This window comes from Lithobates pipiens, unplaced genomic scaffold (assembly GCF_037356315.1).
Source record: "Lithobates pipiens isolate NorthernLeopardFrog02 unplaced genomic scaffold, aLitPip1_a1.2 Scaffold_23, whole genome shotgun sequence".
NCBI classification, from domain to species: domain Eukaryota; kingdom Metazoa; phylum Chordata; class Amphibia; order Anura; family Ranidae; genus Lithobates; species Lithobates pipiens.
This window is the reverse complement of record NW_027507785.1, coordinates 186,235,958-186,254,499: the sequence shown is the minus strand read 5'-3', so window position 1 is coordinate 186,254,499 and position 18,542 is coordinate 186,235,958. Positions and strand designations below refer to the sequence as shown.

General features: G+C 44.6%; 1 protein-coding gene across 2 annotated transcripts in view; it reads right to left on the bottom strand.

Moving 5' to 3' along the window:
* LOC143928070 (beta-1,3-galactosyltransferase 2-like) overlaps positions 1–1,366 on the bottom strand; it is a 104,770-nt gene extending 103,404 nt beyond the window's left edge. Inside the window, exon 1 of one of the 2 annotated variants that reach the window (XM_077452681.1) lies at positions 1,149–1,366. The gene's annotated coding sequence lies outside the window, so the exon portion shown is untranslated. The remainder of the gene's footprint in view (positions 1–1,148) is intronic. The other variant, XM_077452680.1, reaches the window with a different exon arrangement.
* Between the last annotated feature and the right edge of the window lie 17,176 nt (positions 1,367–18,542).

Genomic DNA, 18,542 nt, shown 5'->3' with positions numbered 1-18,542 from the left:
AAATAAATGCTGAAATACTCAGAATTTCCCGTGCTCTGAATTATAGAGGGCTTTTCTAAAATTAGGGAGCAAGGGTGTGAATTTTTAAGGGAGTGATTTATAATGTTAATCGTTTGTTTTATTTATTTATTTATTTTATTGTCAGTTTAGTGAATGAGTAAGGAGTGCAGATAAAATCACCAGCATAAGAGGTTAGATGGTAACCTATGTAAACGCTCCAACAGTGGTGCACTCCAGAATACAAGCACTGAATATTTTTACATGGATGTTTTCCAAAGGACCCCGATATTTTTGAATCACACACACACAATGCTTAAGGCCATATGGTAGAAGGAAAGGTTGCTAGAATAGGAGGACGTCTGTGTGTAATTCTAATATGTCCATATGTCATATGGCTCACAATGACACTAAAACATGAAAATGGTAAAAAAAAAAAAAACTTGGTGTAGTGCTGGTGAAGCAGATTTTTTATTATTTATTTCTCACTATTAATACATTTTAAATCATTTACAAACTTAAAGCTGATCAAGAGTCCATTATGTATTGGAAAACTACAGACTTGCCTATAGAATATAATTATTTGCACACTTAGGTGTAAATACTGTAATATATGGTTAGATTTTCTTGACTATATGCAAATAAACTCTCAAATAAAATCTAGAAAAAAATATTATGAATAAAGAATGTAAACTCCTGTAGTAAAACTGTACCTCCCATGTATATTACAATAATTACTGGTATTTTGATTAAAAGTTTCTCTGCTTTTATAAGAATAGGGATTTTTACTATGAGTTCACAGTTACCACTTTTAAGCTTTACATTTTTATTCATTTTCTGATAGATATCTGGACTGCATTATCTATTTTTTAAGTGTATTGTCCTTCTTAGAAATATGAAACATGTCCCTGTACAGCTGGTAGTCAGTATGACACATTCAGTGGGACCTCCTGCAATTGCTTATCTATAAGGCCAGGTCAAAGTGTTGCGGAAATAGAGAGCACAGACGTATCAAGTTAACCTTTTGTGTAAAAATGTAACAACACTTGTTATATATACATGAAAAATAATTTGATTCCTCAGTAGATCGGACATTATAATCAAATATATTCTTAACCAGAGTACCAAAAAGTATAGTATTTGTATCCTACCTGTATCTTCTGTAAGTATTTTCTTTGAAGAGTCTTAGGAGTGTCTGGTCACCTTCTCTTAAAACGGCATGTGAATAGCATCTCACGAAGGTTACATGTCCTAGTAATGTACCTGTTAACCACACCTTTCCTGCATTGTGCTGTGACACTGGAGGAACATTTCAAAACACTTACTGTTACTTCACACAAGTATATTGTAGTCTTGCAATAGGATGGAAAAGTATCATTTTGCAAGCCTTTACAGTACTTCTCTTTTTCAGTGTGACATTTGTCATATCAATCTTACTTATTTTTAGAACACTGGGCAGGGCGGAAAACTTCATATTTTAGTCATGTAACAAATTTTGCTACTTTACAAATTGGCATGTGTCTTTGTTATTTTTTTTTTTATATGGGTGTACGTGTTAATCATCTTTCAAAAAAGGAGTTAAAAAAAGTACATAATTAATAATTATTTATATAGGCATATTTGATATTTCAAGCTAAACTCCATCAATCAGCTAAAATACATATACAACAAAGTGTGTTATTCTCAGAAGAATGTGTAACATTATGCTGCCGGTTTTGTAATCTAAGCACAGCCAAACCTGCAACCTCCAATACAGTTGCCCAAACAGCTTAATCAAGAAGACACCCCTTTCTGATGAATGGACAATAAAGGATCAGTAGACCGATGATTATTATTATTATACAGGATTTATATAGCGCTAACAGTTTGCCCAGCGCTTTACAACGTTAGGGCTAAAAGTACAGTAATGCCAGGGGATTGCCTGAAAAAAACCTGGCAGCTCTGGTGGGAGCCACTGTACGAACCATGCAAGATTAGTCTACCAATCTCCCCAGCTGAGTTGTTGTATTCTGATGTTCTGACAGGGGGACGGCCAGCATGCACGTCCGACAGACCAGCATACACACAAGCAGAAGGTCAGCCTTTTTTTTTGAACCGACAAATGTCTCCCGACATTCTGCCTGTGTGGAATCAGGGCCCTGCTTGTTAGAGCTTCAATCTAAAGGAAGGGTCAAGTGATACAAAAGGTAATAACTGTGGGGGATGAGCTGATGGGGAAATTAAAGTACAGTTGTTCGGTGGAGGCACGATAGGCTTCTCTGAAGAGAAACGTTTTCAGGGATTGCCTAAACGTGTAAAGAGTAGGCTATAGTCAAACAGATTAGGGAGTAGAGAATTCCAAAGGATGGGGTAGGCTCAGGAGAAGTCCTGGAGGCAACCATGAGAGGAAGTGATAAGGGAACTAGAGAGCAGGGGGACTTGGGGGGGAACAAAGAAAATGATTTGGTTGGTATTTTGAGACTAGGTTGGTGATGTAACTGGGGCCAAGTTGTGGATGACTTTTGTAAGTTATTGTTAGTATTTTGAATTTAATTTGTTGGGTGAGTGGCAGCCAATAGGGTGATTGGCAGGAAAGGGCTGCAGACGCTATGTGGTTGGTAGGGTAGAGATTGGCAGCAGCATTCATGATGGGCTGAATAGGAGATAGCCATTTTAAATGTAAGTATAATGTCATTCCTCTTCTCAAACTGCTTTCTCCTCCTTTCAGTAAATTCCTTGTCAGCACATGTGCATGCAACAGCAGCTTGTTGGATTGTGGAGCTGTCCTTTCCTCTCCAAGTTTGACAGTAAGTAGAAAAATAGTAGACAATTTACACAGTTTCATTTATCCAGGTAACGTCTCTTCTGCATTGGGAAAAATGTAGATGTAGATCAGTGGTTCTTAACCCTGTCCTCAAGTACCCCCAACAGGCCATGTTTTGGGAAATACTCTTAGATAAAAAAAGCTGTACAAAATACTAAACCATTGATTCTGATTTAAAGCACCTGTACAAGATAAAGGAAAACCTGCAAACATGGCCTGTTGGGGGTACTTGAGGACAGGGTTGAGAACCACTGATTTAGACCAATGTTTCTCAACTCAAGTCCTCAAGTACCATCAACAGGTCATGTTTTCAGGATTTCCCTCATATGAAAAGGCTGTGGTAATTACTAAGGGAGTGAAACTGATCAAATCACCTGTGCAAAATAATGAAAACCTGAAAACATGATCTGTTGGGGGTACTTGAGGACTGGAGTTGAGAAATATTATTGTAGACAATGCACCTAGTGTGAAAACTCTTATATAATAAAAATATAACTTAAGTGTAGCACTGCCCCTGAAAGGGCTGCTGGATTTTAGCACAGGTTCTCTCCTAAGTAATGCAGAGGGAGCCAGGCATGCAGCAAACAGTTCACTTACATCAGCTCAGAAACAGTGTAGGGGATGTATTTTTGAGTATTATTTTGCTGATGAACTTGAACAGTTTGAAAACAATGGAGAATTAGATACTCCAAAATGTTTGAGTAACAAATTAGACTGAGGACACTTCTCTCTACAGCAGTAGCACAGTATCTAGGTTCACAACTGATGGCCATGAACAATGAAGTTTAGAGCAAATGTAGCAGACTGGAGTAATCTATCTACTGGCCACACCTCCCAGGGATTGGTCAGGGATTATAAAATATTCAGGCTGGGGATCTACATTTTCCTGTCCCACGCACTGGAAATTTCTCAACAAAGCCAGAGGAAACAATCAATTCCACAGCCTGTGGAGCCGCTAAAGCAAATAATCCAGCTCCTCTGGCTACAAAGTGAGCTAAAACTAAATTCCCCTTGAAACCTAACTAGCAGGGGTCTACATAAGCTTTACTAGCTATTCAAGTAACCACTTGAGGACTGCAATATGTATATATACATTTCTGCTTTGAAGTGATTCACTGGGGGTTGTAACACAAGCTATCGGCCATAACCCCTGTTTTTTTTTCAAGCAGACGATTCGCTTTTTCATTAAAATGATCTGAGCTGCTGAATACTCACTGGATCACTTTTAGAAGTGCACAACAGTGTTTCTCAAGCTTACCAGTGAGCCTGGGAAACAATCCGGTGTCTGGCATGGCTGGTCGCAGAGGTAAGGAAAGATCAAATTATCTCTCCACACCTCTATGGTCTAGCAGGACCAGAACGATGTCATGATGTCACTTACGGTCTAGTACCAGAAGTAAACTATTTTTTTTAAAGCATAAGATCAATCTTTTTTTTATCTGATGCTTTCAAAGATAGAGGATAGCTTTGGGGTCTTATAGACACCAAATCTCTCTATAAAGAGGACCTGTCATCCTTTATTTCTATCACAAGGGATGTTTATTGTCAGGGCCTTGATTTGAACCCGTAACCTCTGCTGTGTCAAGCAATGTCTCTTCTTGCTGCCGGAACAATTCCTTAAATGATCCTGACTTGAACCTTGTTTGTCTGAAACCCTGAACTCATTGCTCCTCCCATGAACATCACGATCTAAGCCATGTCTCTGCACTTCCTGTTTGTCAGGTTATTGTGCTCTCTCCAGCCAGCACCTTGATCCTGTCTTCCCTTCTGTTTGATTCCTACCTGCTTATCCGCTACTGCTCATCTCCTGGTGGGGCGATCCTGAAGACCGTGACCTGGTTCTAACATGCAGCAAGATCCATCTCCACCATCAGGAGCTCTGGTGAACACTGGATAGCACTTAGACTCTGCACCTCAGGTGAGCCTGAAGTGATCATCATTCACCAGGGTGACTGCCTGTGTACCTATCCTGCTGGTCAGTGGTAGTTCTGCCACTGCTATAGCAACTGGTCTTCAAATCTGTCCCCTACATGTGACATTTACATTGATTGTTATAGAAATAAAAGTGATTTAAAAAAATGTAAGGTACAGTGTAAAAAGTATACAGAGTGAGCTCCCTATCCTGCTGCCTGACTGCAATCCACAAGACTTGATATAGGCAGCCTCACTAGAAGAACGGTTCTATTTCTCTCCTCATGCTACTGACAGGCACATGAGAGGTGCTAACTCACCAGCTCAATCTCTTCTCAAGGTTCCAGTGAGTAAAAAAAAAAAAATTGGGGATGATAAATCCATTGCTGGTCAGGAGGAGGATGACCTGGGCTCCCTGGCCGCTATACCAGCTATTAATAACCCAGTTTCTGAGCACCTTCTGAAATCAATGCTCCTAACTCTCCACAAAAATATCCAGGCAGAAACCATTCTCCTACCCTTTAGAGCATGTTCCAGAAATAATTTTTTGGATTGCATTTCTGTAGCAAGAAACAGCTTTTATTACACCATGTGAAACCTACATTTTGGTTCATGTGGCTGATGTATCAAATATTAAACTTATACTAACTTAAAAATCTCCATAGGTGATGCTTTAAACATTTTCACAGGCTACCATCATGTTATCATCACAGGTTACATAATATAATGTGGATGAAGGTATATTCTGGTAGGTCTTTCCTTCCTCCCTTTCCTCTCAGTTATTTTTAACATCATTTTTTTTCCTCAATAATTTTACAGGAGTCTTGTCCCAATTAGCCTAATTGGACTAGATGTCGGAACTGCCCTGTGGCCAATGGGTCCCCGTATAAATGCCTGAGGGTGGAGGGGTTCATGCTTTGCAGGGCATTGTCTTTTAGTGTGTCCTCTGGGTGTCACTACCCTCCGTATTATGATCACCGTCGGGACTGGGGATGCTTCCCCGGTATTTTGATCTGCCCCGTGGGTTGTCCGAACTGTGGGCAATACACCCATATGCCGGTGTGACCTGCAGATTGGTGGTTACACTGTGTGGGGCTGACCTGGGATGGCCCTGCAGGCGTTTCCCCTCCCCCTTTCATCCGCATCATGCCGTGACATTATAAGCTGCGGCAGGATGGGGAGGGGTATATAAGGGCCCACATGGTCACGGCAATTTTGTGGAAGTCCAGGAAGCCTGAAAGCAGTGGTTGAGTGAGAGTATGTATGGAGCACTCCATCATCATCTATTAACATGGGATGTAAATGTAACCACTTTATGATGTTTGGGGCGTTTGCCCCATTGACTTGGTACTCTATGTCTTTTTATAGGTTGGGGTGGCTCACACTCCTCTCTTTGTTAGAGGTGTTGGTTTGCCTTTCTCCATTTCTTCCTTCTTAGCCCTGTTCATCTATTGATGTGATTGACTGTGGATCCTTAACAGATCAGGTAAGTTCTTTTGTGCACAGGTAAACTCTCTGTCTGGCTTTAATTACATCATTGGGCAAGGCAAGCTTGTTTATTCATGCTCAAACGTACCAATTTTTCTACCTTTGTATTTGGCATTTTTTTAAGCCCCATTTGGGATTTATCTGAATGTTTGGTGCCATCATTTAATCAGGCTCCCTGCATCCCTTATACTGATGATATAGATTTTGACATGGAATAACATAGGATTATATACTATCCTATGATGGAGCCTGGAACAAAGGAGGAGAGGACAACCCTGCCCTCTGCCTAACGCCCACTTCCTACTCATCACTCAGCCCAAGCACAAACCACTGTGACAACTTCCTGTGGCAGCCATTTTGGTGCACCCATACCTTCACTTCCTGCCCAGCCCAGTGCACTTTCGCCAAGTGGCCATCTTAGTACACCCAGTCAAGATTCTGGGAAGACTCCCTATGACCTCTTCCAGCAGCCATCTTAGTACACCTAGTCAGAGCACCAGAATTAATACAGGCCCTGTAACCCCCCTCTACCCGGTCCTGACAGCGAACGGTACTACATACGAAAAATTAGTGTAGCGCTACAATCTGTGCACTCTATGGTCGTGCATAACCAAAAAAGTGATAATCACAGAAAAATTATAAAAGTAAAAACATATATCACTCTTAAAAGTGTATACTCATAATATTTGAATGTGCATAAATAAACACACAAATAAAGTGATTGAAACAAAGTGACATTATCCTATAACAAGATAATATTAAACTCTAACATTGAAACAATATAACAGTGTCCAATTAGAAATCAAATCATAGAGTCCAATGAATATCTGAGGTTGCTTGTATGGCATCCACAAAATCTCAGTGGGTTTAAAAGCTTCACAGGTGATATTCAAATGAAGAGATCAGACTCTTACCAGATTTGTTGGACACATCAACCGTACGATGGTATGTCATACAAGCTTACAGCGCTTGACCTTCTGTGCTTAGGAGGAACCAATCAAGCCAGATCCCGAAAAAGCAGCTGCGAAGGGATCCTGTAATTGACCCAATAGTGCGACAAGCTTACAAAGAAGCACCATCCATCCTCATTGTACTCGCGGTGAAATGGCCCAGCAGGAATCCAAATCAATAAACACAAAATGTTGTACAAAAAGGAAAAGGAAAAAACACTCCAATGGTGCTGGTCAAAAATTATTTCGGAATTTATTTACATCTTGTATGAAAAAAACAGATGCAACATTAAAATTTGATTACTCGACAATATAAAAAACAGCCATTTGACAGGCACAGGATAAGCAAGCCCCACGCGTTTCGACTTGATGGGTCTTCAACTAGGACATATCTGATATCTGATCCAGATATGCCCCAGTTGAAAACTCATTAAGTTGAAATGCGTAGGGATTGCTTATCATGTGCTTGTAACATTGCTGTTTTTTATATTGTCGAGTAATCACATTTTAATGTTTCATCTGTTTTTATTCATACAAGATGTGAATAAATTATGAAATCATTTTTGACCTGCACCATTGGAGTGTTTTTTCCGTTTCATTTTTGCACAAAATTTGTGTTTATTCATTTGGATTCCTGCTGGGCCATTTCACCGCGAGTACAATCAGGATGGATGGTGCTTCTTTGTAAGCTTGTCGCACTACTGGATCGATTACAGGATCCCTTTGCAGCTGCTTTTCCTGGATCTGGCTTGATTGGTTCTTCCTAAGCGCAAAAGGTCAAGTGTTGTAAGCTTGTATGACACACCGCCGTACGGTTGATGTGTCCAACAAATCTGGTAACAGCCTGATCTCTTCATTTGAATATCACCTGTGAAGCTTTTAAACCCACTGAGATTTTGTGGATATCATACAAGCAACCTCAGATATTCATTGGACTCTATTATTTGATTTCTAATTGGACACTGTTATATTGTTTCAATATTAGCGTTTATTATTATCTTGTTATAGGATAATGTCACTTTGTTTCAATCACTTTATTTGTGTGCTTATTTATGCACATTCAAATACTATGAGTATACACTTTTAAAGTGGTTGTATAATCAAAAATGTAACTTTCTAGTAATATTTTCCTCCAATCATCCCCAATCGATTTGCAGTAATAATTTTTTTCCTACCTGCTTCCTTCCTGTACTATCGCTGTATTTACGAGTAGTGACGTCAATGCGCATGCGCAGTAATAGCTCAGAAATCCGGCAGCCCGAGCCCCGGCTGGAAAGATTCTTGTTTATGTCGGGGCTGCGTCATTTCCTGTTGTAGACGTCAGCCCCGACATCCCGCGATTATTGCTCATCTTTTTTTTCTAACAGAGGAAACGAAAATGAGGCTTTGATATAGTGCCCGTGATGCGCACGCGCGGGATTACAGAGCGCAGCGCGAACTGTGGGCGGAAATGATAATAGGAGAAAACAGGGAAGACCCACAACAGAGATGGCACTGACTTAGTGCTAGAAAAACGATATTGAAACAACTCCGAATATAAAGTTAACAGAACATTTTAGATAAAACCGTCTAGATAAATAGATTTAAATCGTCTCGCTAATTAGAAATATGGTCTTTGTTTAAAACATATAGTAGGGTTTACTACCGCTTTAAGAGTGATATATGTTTTTACTTTTAGAATTTTTCTGTGATTATCACTTTTTTGGTTATGCACGACCATAGAGTGCACAGATTGTAGCGCTACACAAATTTTTCGAATTCTGTTTGTACTTTGTTTGAGTGTTAGAAGCTGTTGCACTAGTTTTAGCGCAGTCTTTTCCCCCACTTTCCACATTTTGGTACTTACTACATACCTCCCCCAATGACCCAAACCCCCAACACCACCGGCCCAGCTGGGGGAGTCCTGGTGCTCGCTGACACAGCAGCAAGACCAGACGGGAGTATGCATTCATATGTGAACTGTCCGAAATCCCATTCAGACTGCTTTCCTCCCCTTTCTGATGAGGGGCAGTTGATCACTTGGAACAACGAACCATCATCCCACCTAATGCCATGAACATCAACAATAATTCCTAGGCTGGTAGGTGATACACCGGTGATGTATGTCACTTTCACCCCATTCCAAGCATCTGCCCTAGTGACTACCCTGCCAGACCCAGAAAAAACAGCCCATGTCCTTTTACCGAAGGTTGGCCCAGATCCAAAAAACGTACTTAGATCTAGTTAGCCTATATGAAATAAAGGCACGAGACGCTTACTGACCAATCATGGAGAAGTGTTAAAAGGATGCAAGTATTGTCAATGACAATATCTTTACTTCAGGTGTGGAGTTCTGTGAACAATTGCGTGAATGGGCAGGGGAAAGGCTGGCCGACCAAGCCACTAGTATCCAAGATGTCTCTTCCACCTGTCCACTTAATCTCTTGGGAGCCAATGTACTGTCTAGACTTCAAGTTTCCATTGTCTTCTCTGAAGATGGATCTGTTACTGTCTGTTCTCCACTGGGCATTAAGGACACTTATGCACTGTGTTCCATCTCTCTGCTAATGTCCATAGAAGAATCACCTACTACTGCAATTCCACCGGATGTGATGGACAGAATTCCAGATTGTCTATGGTCCACAGGAGCTGAGGATGTAGGACACTTATAGGTGCCACCAGTCATGGTGCAGTTGAAACCTGGAGTTCCCCTGCCACGCAATCCACAATACCCTCTAAAGTTAGCCCAATCTGCAGCTATTTGGAAGCATGTCAAGGCCCCCATGTAAAATGGAGCCCTGATACCCTGTACATCTCCATGCAATACACTTCTGTTCTCTGGGAAGAAGAGAACCCCTAAAAGAGAACCAGACAAGTACAGAATGGTCCAGGACCTCCAAGCAGTTAATGAAGTTACAGTCTTAGGAACACCAATTGTGCCTATCCCTCACACTCTACTTGCGGGGGTGCCTCTGAAAATGACATACTTTACAGTGGTACCTTTTGCATTCAGCCATGTAAAACAGCAACATACCTGGACAGTTATGCCACAAGGGGCACAAAATTCCTCGAGCCAGTTTGCAAAGGCCATGGCTAGCATAGCAGCTCTCCTCCAGTATGTAGACAAACTCCTACTCTGTGCAGATTATTTAACTACTGCTGAAACCACCTCTGAAAGTCTACTGTGCTACCTGGCACATCATTGGGTGCAAGGCCTCCAAGCCGAAACTTCGATGGTGCATAATATGTCATTTTTTTCTCGGTCATTGCTTGTCCCATGGGACAAGACATCTCACTGACGACAGGGTGAAAGCAGGGATGAGCTTTACGTTCAAGTCAAACTCATGTTCGACTTGAACATTGGCTGTGTGCCAGTCCACCGAATAGAGAACACTTTTGGGTGTTCACTGCAAATTCGAAAGCCGCGGAACACCCTTTTAAAAATCTATGGGAGAAATCAAAATTGCTAATTTTAAAGGCTTATATGCATGGTATTGTCATAAAAAAGTGTTTGGGGACCCGGGTCCTGCCCCAGGGGACATGTATCAATGCAAACAAAAGTTTTAAAAACAGCATTTTTTTCCAGAACAGGGATTTTAATAATGTTTAAACTAACTATATTAAAGGGTGCTCCTCCAACTGCTATTAGTTGCCCTACAAGACGGGTAATTTTATGGGACTATTGGCGAGACATCCTCCTTGATTGAAAGCTGCTAAATTGTTGCAGTAAAATAATGGGATGCCTCGTGTCAGCTACACAAGAAATCCATTGATCTCCCTGTCCCTTGTTCAGTCTTTTGGTGTTAATGGCAGCAGTAGTGCTGCTGCTTGCACTCTTTTTACTAGGTGGAGCTGCAACTCCACTTTCTTCTCTCAGCAGTAGGGATGAGCCGAACACCCCCCGGTTCGGTTCGCACCAGAACTTGCGAACGACCCCCGCGTTCGGTACGAACGTTAGAACCCCATTGAAGTCTATGGGACTCGAACGTTCGAATTGGAAAGTGCTAATTTTAACGGCTAATATGCAAGATAGTGTGCTAAAAAGGGTTTGGCGATCTGCCTCCTGCCTCAGGGGACATGGGTCACTGCAAAAGAAAGTTTTAAAAACTACCGTTTTGGCGGGAGCACTGATTTTAATGACGATTAAAGTGAAAAAAAAAAGTGAAATATTCCTTTAAATATGGTGCCTGAGGGGTGTCTATAGTATGCCTGTGAAGTGCCACGTGTTTCCCGTGTTTAGAACAGTCCCTGCACAAAATGACATTAAACGGAAATAACACCATTTAAAACTGCTTGCGGTTTTAATGTTATATCTGGTTCCTGCAATATGGTTGAAAATCATTCAGAAAAATGGCATGGGTAGCCCTCCCTGCCCATTACCAGCCTATTTGGGTCTTGTACGCATATTAAGGGGAACCCCGTACCCATATTAAAAAAAAGGAAATGCGTGTGGCCCCCAGGCCCTATATACTCAGAACAGCAGTATACAGGCGGTGCAAACAATACAGGGACTGTGTAGGTTTGTTGTGTTAAGTTGAATCTGTTTGTCATTTTCAACCGGTACATTTTTAAAGTGTAGCTCCAGTCAAAAAAAATATCTTTAAGCTTTTTGGAAAACATAGGGAAGGGTTATCACCCCTGTATAATTTGTTTTGTCGTCCATCTTTTTTCATCTCACTTGCTGTTGTCTCCTTCCGTTTGCAAGTAGGAGATGTTTGTAAGTTGGATGTTTGCAAGTAGGGGCCTGCCCTATATGCTCTGCAGAAATGGCGGAACAAGGTGTTGGTTTTGCAACAACATTGTAAGCCCTCAAAGTGACTCTTGGTGGCCGCTGGAGCGCCCTGCTGTGAACGATTATATCAAGAATTGTAATTACATGCCATTGTTGAACAGTGGTAGAAAAATTGACCTTTGGTGGTTGTGGTGCTGGTGCCACAACACTATAAGTCCTCACAGTTACTCTGGGTGGGCACAGGAAGGGGCCCTCCTGTGAAATATTATATCAAGAATTGTAATTACATGTCCCTGTTAAACAGGGGCAGAAAAATTGGGCCTTAGGCACTGGTGCCATCACACTGCAACCTCTGCCATACACTCTAGTTTTATTGCAGGAATTAGCCCTGCTGCAAAGCATTGCATCAAAAATTGTACTTAAACGCCCCTGTTAAACAGGGGCAGAAAAATTGGGCCTTAGGCACTGGTGCCATCACACTGCAACCTCTGCCATACACTCTAGTTTTATTGCAGGAATTAGCCCTGCTGCAAAGCATTGCATCAAAAATTGTACTTAAACGCCCCTGCTAAACAGGGGCAGAAAAATTGGGCCTTAGGCACTGGTGCCATCACACTGCAACCTCTGCCATACACTCTAGTTTTATTGCAGGAATTAGCCCTGCTGCAAAGCATTGCATCAAAAATTGTACTTAAACGCCCCTGTTAAACAGGGGCAGAAAAATTGGGCCTTAGGCACTGGTGCCATCACACTGCAACCTCTGCCATATACTCTAGTTTTATTGCAGGAATTAGCCCTGCTGCAAAGCATTGCATCAAAAATTGTACTTAAACGCCCCTGTTAAACAGGGGCAGAAAAATTGGGCCTTAGGCACTGGTGCCATCACACTGCAACCTCTGCCATACACTCTAGTTTTATTGCAGGAATTAGCCCTGCTGCAAAGCATTGCATCAAAAATTGTACTTAAACGCCCCTGTTAAACAGGGGCAGAAAAATTGGGCCTTAGGCACTGGTGCCATCACACTGCAACCTCTGCCATACACTCTAGTTTTATTGCAGGAATTAGCCCTGCTGCAAAGCATTGCATCAAAAATTTTACTTAAACGCCCCTGTTAAACAGGGGCAGAAAAATTGGGCCTTAGGCACTGGTGCCATCACACTGCAACCTCTGCCATACACTCTAGTTTTTTTGCAGGAATTAGCCCTGCTGCAAAGCATTGCATCAAAAATTGTACTTAAACGCCCCTGTTAAACAGGGGCAGAAAAATTGGGCTGTTGGCATCACCCAGAACCAAAAATGTTCTTCCAACATATCAGCGGAGGAGGAAGAGGATAGACAATCAACATAACAGGACAGTCACTCAGCATCAGCATAGGCAGTCTTGAAGGGATGTGGTATTTCAAAAAAAATTATTCGGTTACATCAGCTTCAGGTGCTTGGTAGCTGTGGGTGATCCAAGACTGATTCATCTTGATGAAGGTCAGTCGATCAACTGATTCGGTGGACAGGCGCACCCTGTGATCGGTAACGAAGCCACCAGCAGCACTGAAGGTGCGTTGCGAAAGAACGCTGGATGCAGGACAGGCCAGTAGCTCAATTGCATACTGTGCAAGCTCTGGCCAGTGATCCATCCTCAAGACCCAGTAAGCCAGAGGATTTTCAGTGGGAAAGGTGTCCAAGTCTGACCTTGCCCCTAGGTATTCCTGCACCATGTAAATTAGACGCTGGCGATGGGTGCTGGAACCAATCATACCTTGGGGCTGCGGACTAAAAAATTGTCTGAAAGCATCAGTCAGACGGCCACCTTCTCCACCGCTCCTTCTGACTGATGCCTCAGCAACACGTTGTCCAGGACCAGGAGTTTGTGACCTCCCAGTCTCTGGGAACGCGTTGCACAGAGCTTTCTGCAAGGCCTCCCGGAGATGTCTCATCCTCTGCTCCCTCTGCGATGGCAAGATAAGGTCGGCAACCTTACCCTTGTACCGTGGATCAAGGAGAGTGGCCAGCCAGTAATGGTCCCTCTCCTTGATCCGAAGAATACGAGGATCCTTCCGCAGGCTTTGCAGGATCAGGGAGGCCATGCAGCGTAGGTTAGCTGAGGCATTCGGTCCGGAGTCCTCTGGGTCACTAAGGACAACATGATCCGCAGCTACCTCCTCCCAGCCACGTACAAGTCCACGTGTTTCTTGGGACTGTAAATCATCCCTATAAGACTGCTGCTGCTGATGCTGAGTGCCAGCCTCCACCTCCATGCTGACACAATCATCCTCCTCCTCCTCTTCCTCCTCCTCACCCTCTTCCTGTGTGATGGGTGGCACAGCAGGAACACTGTCTGGATAAAGGGGGCCTTGAGAGGCAAGGAAGTCCTCCTCTTCCTGCCTCTGTTCTGCCTCAAGTGCCCTGTCCATTATTCCACGCAGCGTATGCTCCAAGAGGTGGACAAGAGGTATAGTGTCACTGATGCATGCACTGTCACTGCTCACCATCCTTGTGGCCTCCTCAAACGGTGACAGGACAGTGCATGCATCCCTGATCATGCCCCACTGGCGTGGTGAGAAAAAACCAAGCTCTCCTGACCCTGTCCTGGTGCCGTAGTCGCACAGGTACTCATTGATGGCCCTCTGCTGCGTGTGCAGCCGCTGCAGCATGGCCAATGTTGAGTTCCATCTGGTGGGCATGTCACATATAAGGCGGTTCTTGGGCAGGTTCAACTCCTTTTGGAGCTCAGCCAGCCGAGCACAGGCATTAAATGATCGGCGGAAATGCACACATACTCTCCTGGCCTGTTTCAGGACATCCTGTAAGCCGGGGTACCTGCCCAAGAACCGCTGCACCACCAGGTTAAGGACGTGAGCTACACAGGGCACATGGGTCAGTTGTCCCTGTCGGAGGGCGGAGAGGAGGTTGGTGCCATTGTCGCAAACCACCATTCCTGGCTTAAGCTGGCGTGGCGTCAACCACCTCTCGGCCTGCCCCTGCAGAGCTGACAAAACATCCGCCCCAGTGTGGCTCCTGTCCCCCAAACAAACCAGCGCAAGCACGGCATGGCATCGTTTTGCCTGCGTACTTGCGTAGCCCCTGCAACGCTTACGGAGCACCGCTGGTTCTGAGGACAGAGCACTGGAAGAGGCCATGGAGGAAGAAGAAGAGGAGGGGGTGGAGGAGAGAGGTGTGTCACAACCAATAGTAGCATTTTGGAGGCGTGGTGGCGGAACAACCTCCAATACTACTGCACCTTGTACTGCATCCTTCCCAGCAGCCAGAAGAGTGACCCAATGGGCCGTGAAAGACAGGTAACGTCCCTGTCCATGCCTGCTGGACCATGAGTCAGCGGTAATATGCACCTTACCGCTGACCGCCTTGTCCAGCGAGGCAAGGACATTGCCTTCCACATGCCGGTAGAGAGCCGGAATTGCCTTCCGTGAGAAAAAGTGGCGTTTGGGGACCTGCCACTGAGGAACCGCACATTGTACAAACTCACGGAAGGGGGCCGAGTCTACCAACTGAAAAGGCAGCAGTTGAAGTGCTAGCAATTTAGCCAAGCTAGCAGTCAACCGCTGGGCATGTGGATGGCTGGGAGTAAATTTCTTCCGCCGGTCCAGCAGCTGGGGCAGGGACATTTGTCTGCTATAATCGGACGTGGATGTACCACTAGCAGAGTTCCCGGAAGCACTTGGCTGTGACACACCTAATTCTACACCTTCATTCCTCTCAGAGCAGGTTTCAGAGAGGACTGAAGGTCTAGTGGGGTTGGAGATGCCAGCTGATGAGGAGCAAGGAGAGGCCCGCTTTGTTCTTTGGTGTGGGTCTTTGAGGTATGCTTGCCAACGAGCTGCATGGCAGGTCAACATATGTCTGGTCAAGCATGTGGTGCCCAAGCGGCTGATGTTTTGGCCACGTGAGATACGCTTGAGACATATGTTGCAAATAGCAGCGGTGCGATCTGATGCACTCGTCTCAAAAAAGGCCCACACCAAAGAACTTTTAGAATAACGCGCAGAGGAAGCGCTCTGCGCAGAGGAAGCGCTCTGCGCAGGCGGAGCTCTGCGGTGTGATTCAGTCGGTGTGCTGCCCCTAAGCTGGCCCCCGGAGGGCATCCTGCCTCGTTGGACATGTGCCTCCTCCTCCTCCTCCTCCTCCTCCTCCTCCTCCCTCCTTCCAGGCACCCACGTGGAGTCAGTGCCCTCATCATCCCCTCCCTCTTCATCGCTGTAGCAAACCTGGCAGTATGCTGCAGCTTGTGGAACATGACTGCCAGATTGCTGTCCTTCTTGAGCATCCCCTCTCTCTGTGCTCACGCTACTGCCTTCCTCTAGCTGAGTGTCATCATCAGAGCCCACCAAACACTGGGCATCCTCCTGGAGCATGTACCCAACACTGTGCTCAAAGAGTTCAGGAGACTCCTCAGGAGGACGTGGTGGGTCTAGGGAAGGAGTCACTGATGATGACATTGAGAGGAGGGACGACGATGTGTTGGCAGCTGCTTTTCTACTACCCTGAGACTGGGTGAGAGAGGATGAGGAAGATGAAGAGGGCTTGGTCATCCACTCTAGTCGTTGGCATGTTGCGGTTCAACATGTCCAGCTGCAGAAAAGAAGGACAAGCATGTCCCATGGCCACGTGCTGATGACAATGCACCGCGTCCCCGACCAGCACTGTTGTCTCTAGACACAGAGCCTGCTTGCCCTCTTTTATCGGCTCGCGCCTGTCTGCCTCTCCTTGCTGGCCTTCCAGACATGGTAATGGCCTGAAGGGAGTTGGGTAAAACAGTAGTTGGGTAGTTTATATTGTGCTGGAGGCACACAACACCCACTAACTCCTGCAGATGCCTTTTTTATAGAACAGCAGAGTTAAAGGGGTATATACAGATGTATACTGTGCTGTGCTGGAAGCACACACAACTTCCAATAACTCCAGCAGATGTCAATCGGGCCCAAATAGAGAACAGCTATGTAGGTGGATAATAGCGGTATGTACTGGGTACAGAGCAGGCACACAGCACGCACTATCTCCTGAGTGACACTACTGACTGCAAGCTCTATTGTTAAAGATGGACCACTAGCTATATAGGTGAGGTGAATATCACGGTGTATACTGCGGTCAGGGCACGCAGACAATAACAAGAAAACAGCAGAGTTAAAGGGGTATATACAGATGTATACTGTGCTGTGCTGGAAGCACACACAACTTCCAATAACTCCAGCAGATGTCAATCGGGCCCAAATAGAGAACAGCTATGTAGGTGGATAATAGCGGTATGTACTGGGTACAGAGCAGGCAAACAGCACGCACTATCTCCTGAGTGACACTACTGACTGCAAGCTCTATTGTTAAAGATGGACCACTAGCTATATAGGTGAGGTGAATATCACGGTGTATACTGCGGTCAGGGCACGCAGACAATAACAAGAAAACAGCAGAGTTAAAGGGGTATATACAGATGTATACTGTGCTGTGCTGGAAGCACACACAACTTCCAATAACTCCAGCAGATGCCAATCGGGCCCAAATAGAGAACAGCTATGTAGGTGGATAATAGCGGTATGTACTGGGTACAGAGCACGCACACAGCACGCACTATCTCCTGAGTGACACTGCTGACTGACAGCTCTATTGTTAAAGATGGACCACTAGCTATATAGGTGAGGTGAATATCACGGTGTATACTGCGGTCAGGGCACGCAGACAATAACAAGAAAACAGCAGAGTTAAAGGGGTATATACAGATGTATACTGTGCTGTGCTGGAGGCACACACAACTTCCAATAACTCCAGCAAATGACAATCTGGCTCAAATAGAGAACAGCTATGTAGGTGTATATAGTGGTATGTACTGGGTACAGAGCACGCAGACAGCACGCACTAACACTACTGACTGCAAGCTCTATTATTAAAGCTAGATCACTAGCTATATAGGTGAGGTGAATATAGTGGTGTATACTGCGGTCAGGGCACAGACAGTAACCACTACACAAGAGCAAAATAGTAAATCAGCCAAAAACGATTGGTGTGTAACTGTGTTGAAGGTACACAGAACACCCACTGCTTCAGATGCTAACAAACACTACACGAGGCCGCCTGAAAGGCAGCTTTATATAGTGTGGGGCGTGCACTACACAGTCTGAGCTATGATTGGCCACAGGCAAGATGCCTGTGGCCAACCATTGCTCTTCCCGCTACTGGCGCTGCGATTGGCCAAGCATGCGGGGTCACAGTGCATGCTTGGCCAATCGTGAGACAGCAATGCATTGCGCCATCGCAGTGCATTGTGGGCCACACGAATTTTGCCGCGAACGGCCCAAACGTTCGGAATTCGGCGAACGCACGAACGACCGATGTTCGAGTCGAACATGCGTTCGACTCGAACACGAAGCTCATCCCTACTCAGCAGCACTGTTGTATGGTATGTACGGAAATGGAAATTAATTCCTGCATTGGTTAAATGCCCAAAGTCTCTCCCACGGCTCACTTCCCTGCCACAAAATTTGCATTTCACTAGGTGCCCGTCACCAACTGAAACGTTCCCAGATTTTCGATCGGCGGTTGCTAGTGGCCGGTGAAGAATGTTGTACAATTTCTTCTGGCTGATGGGTATGTGCAGCTTCCGTGGCTTCTGAAGAACTTGGTGGCCTAACAATGGTGGCAGTGGCATTACTTGAATGTGAGAGAGAGTTAGGCAAA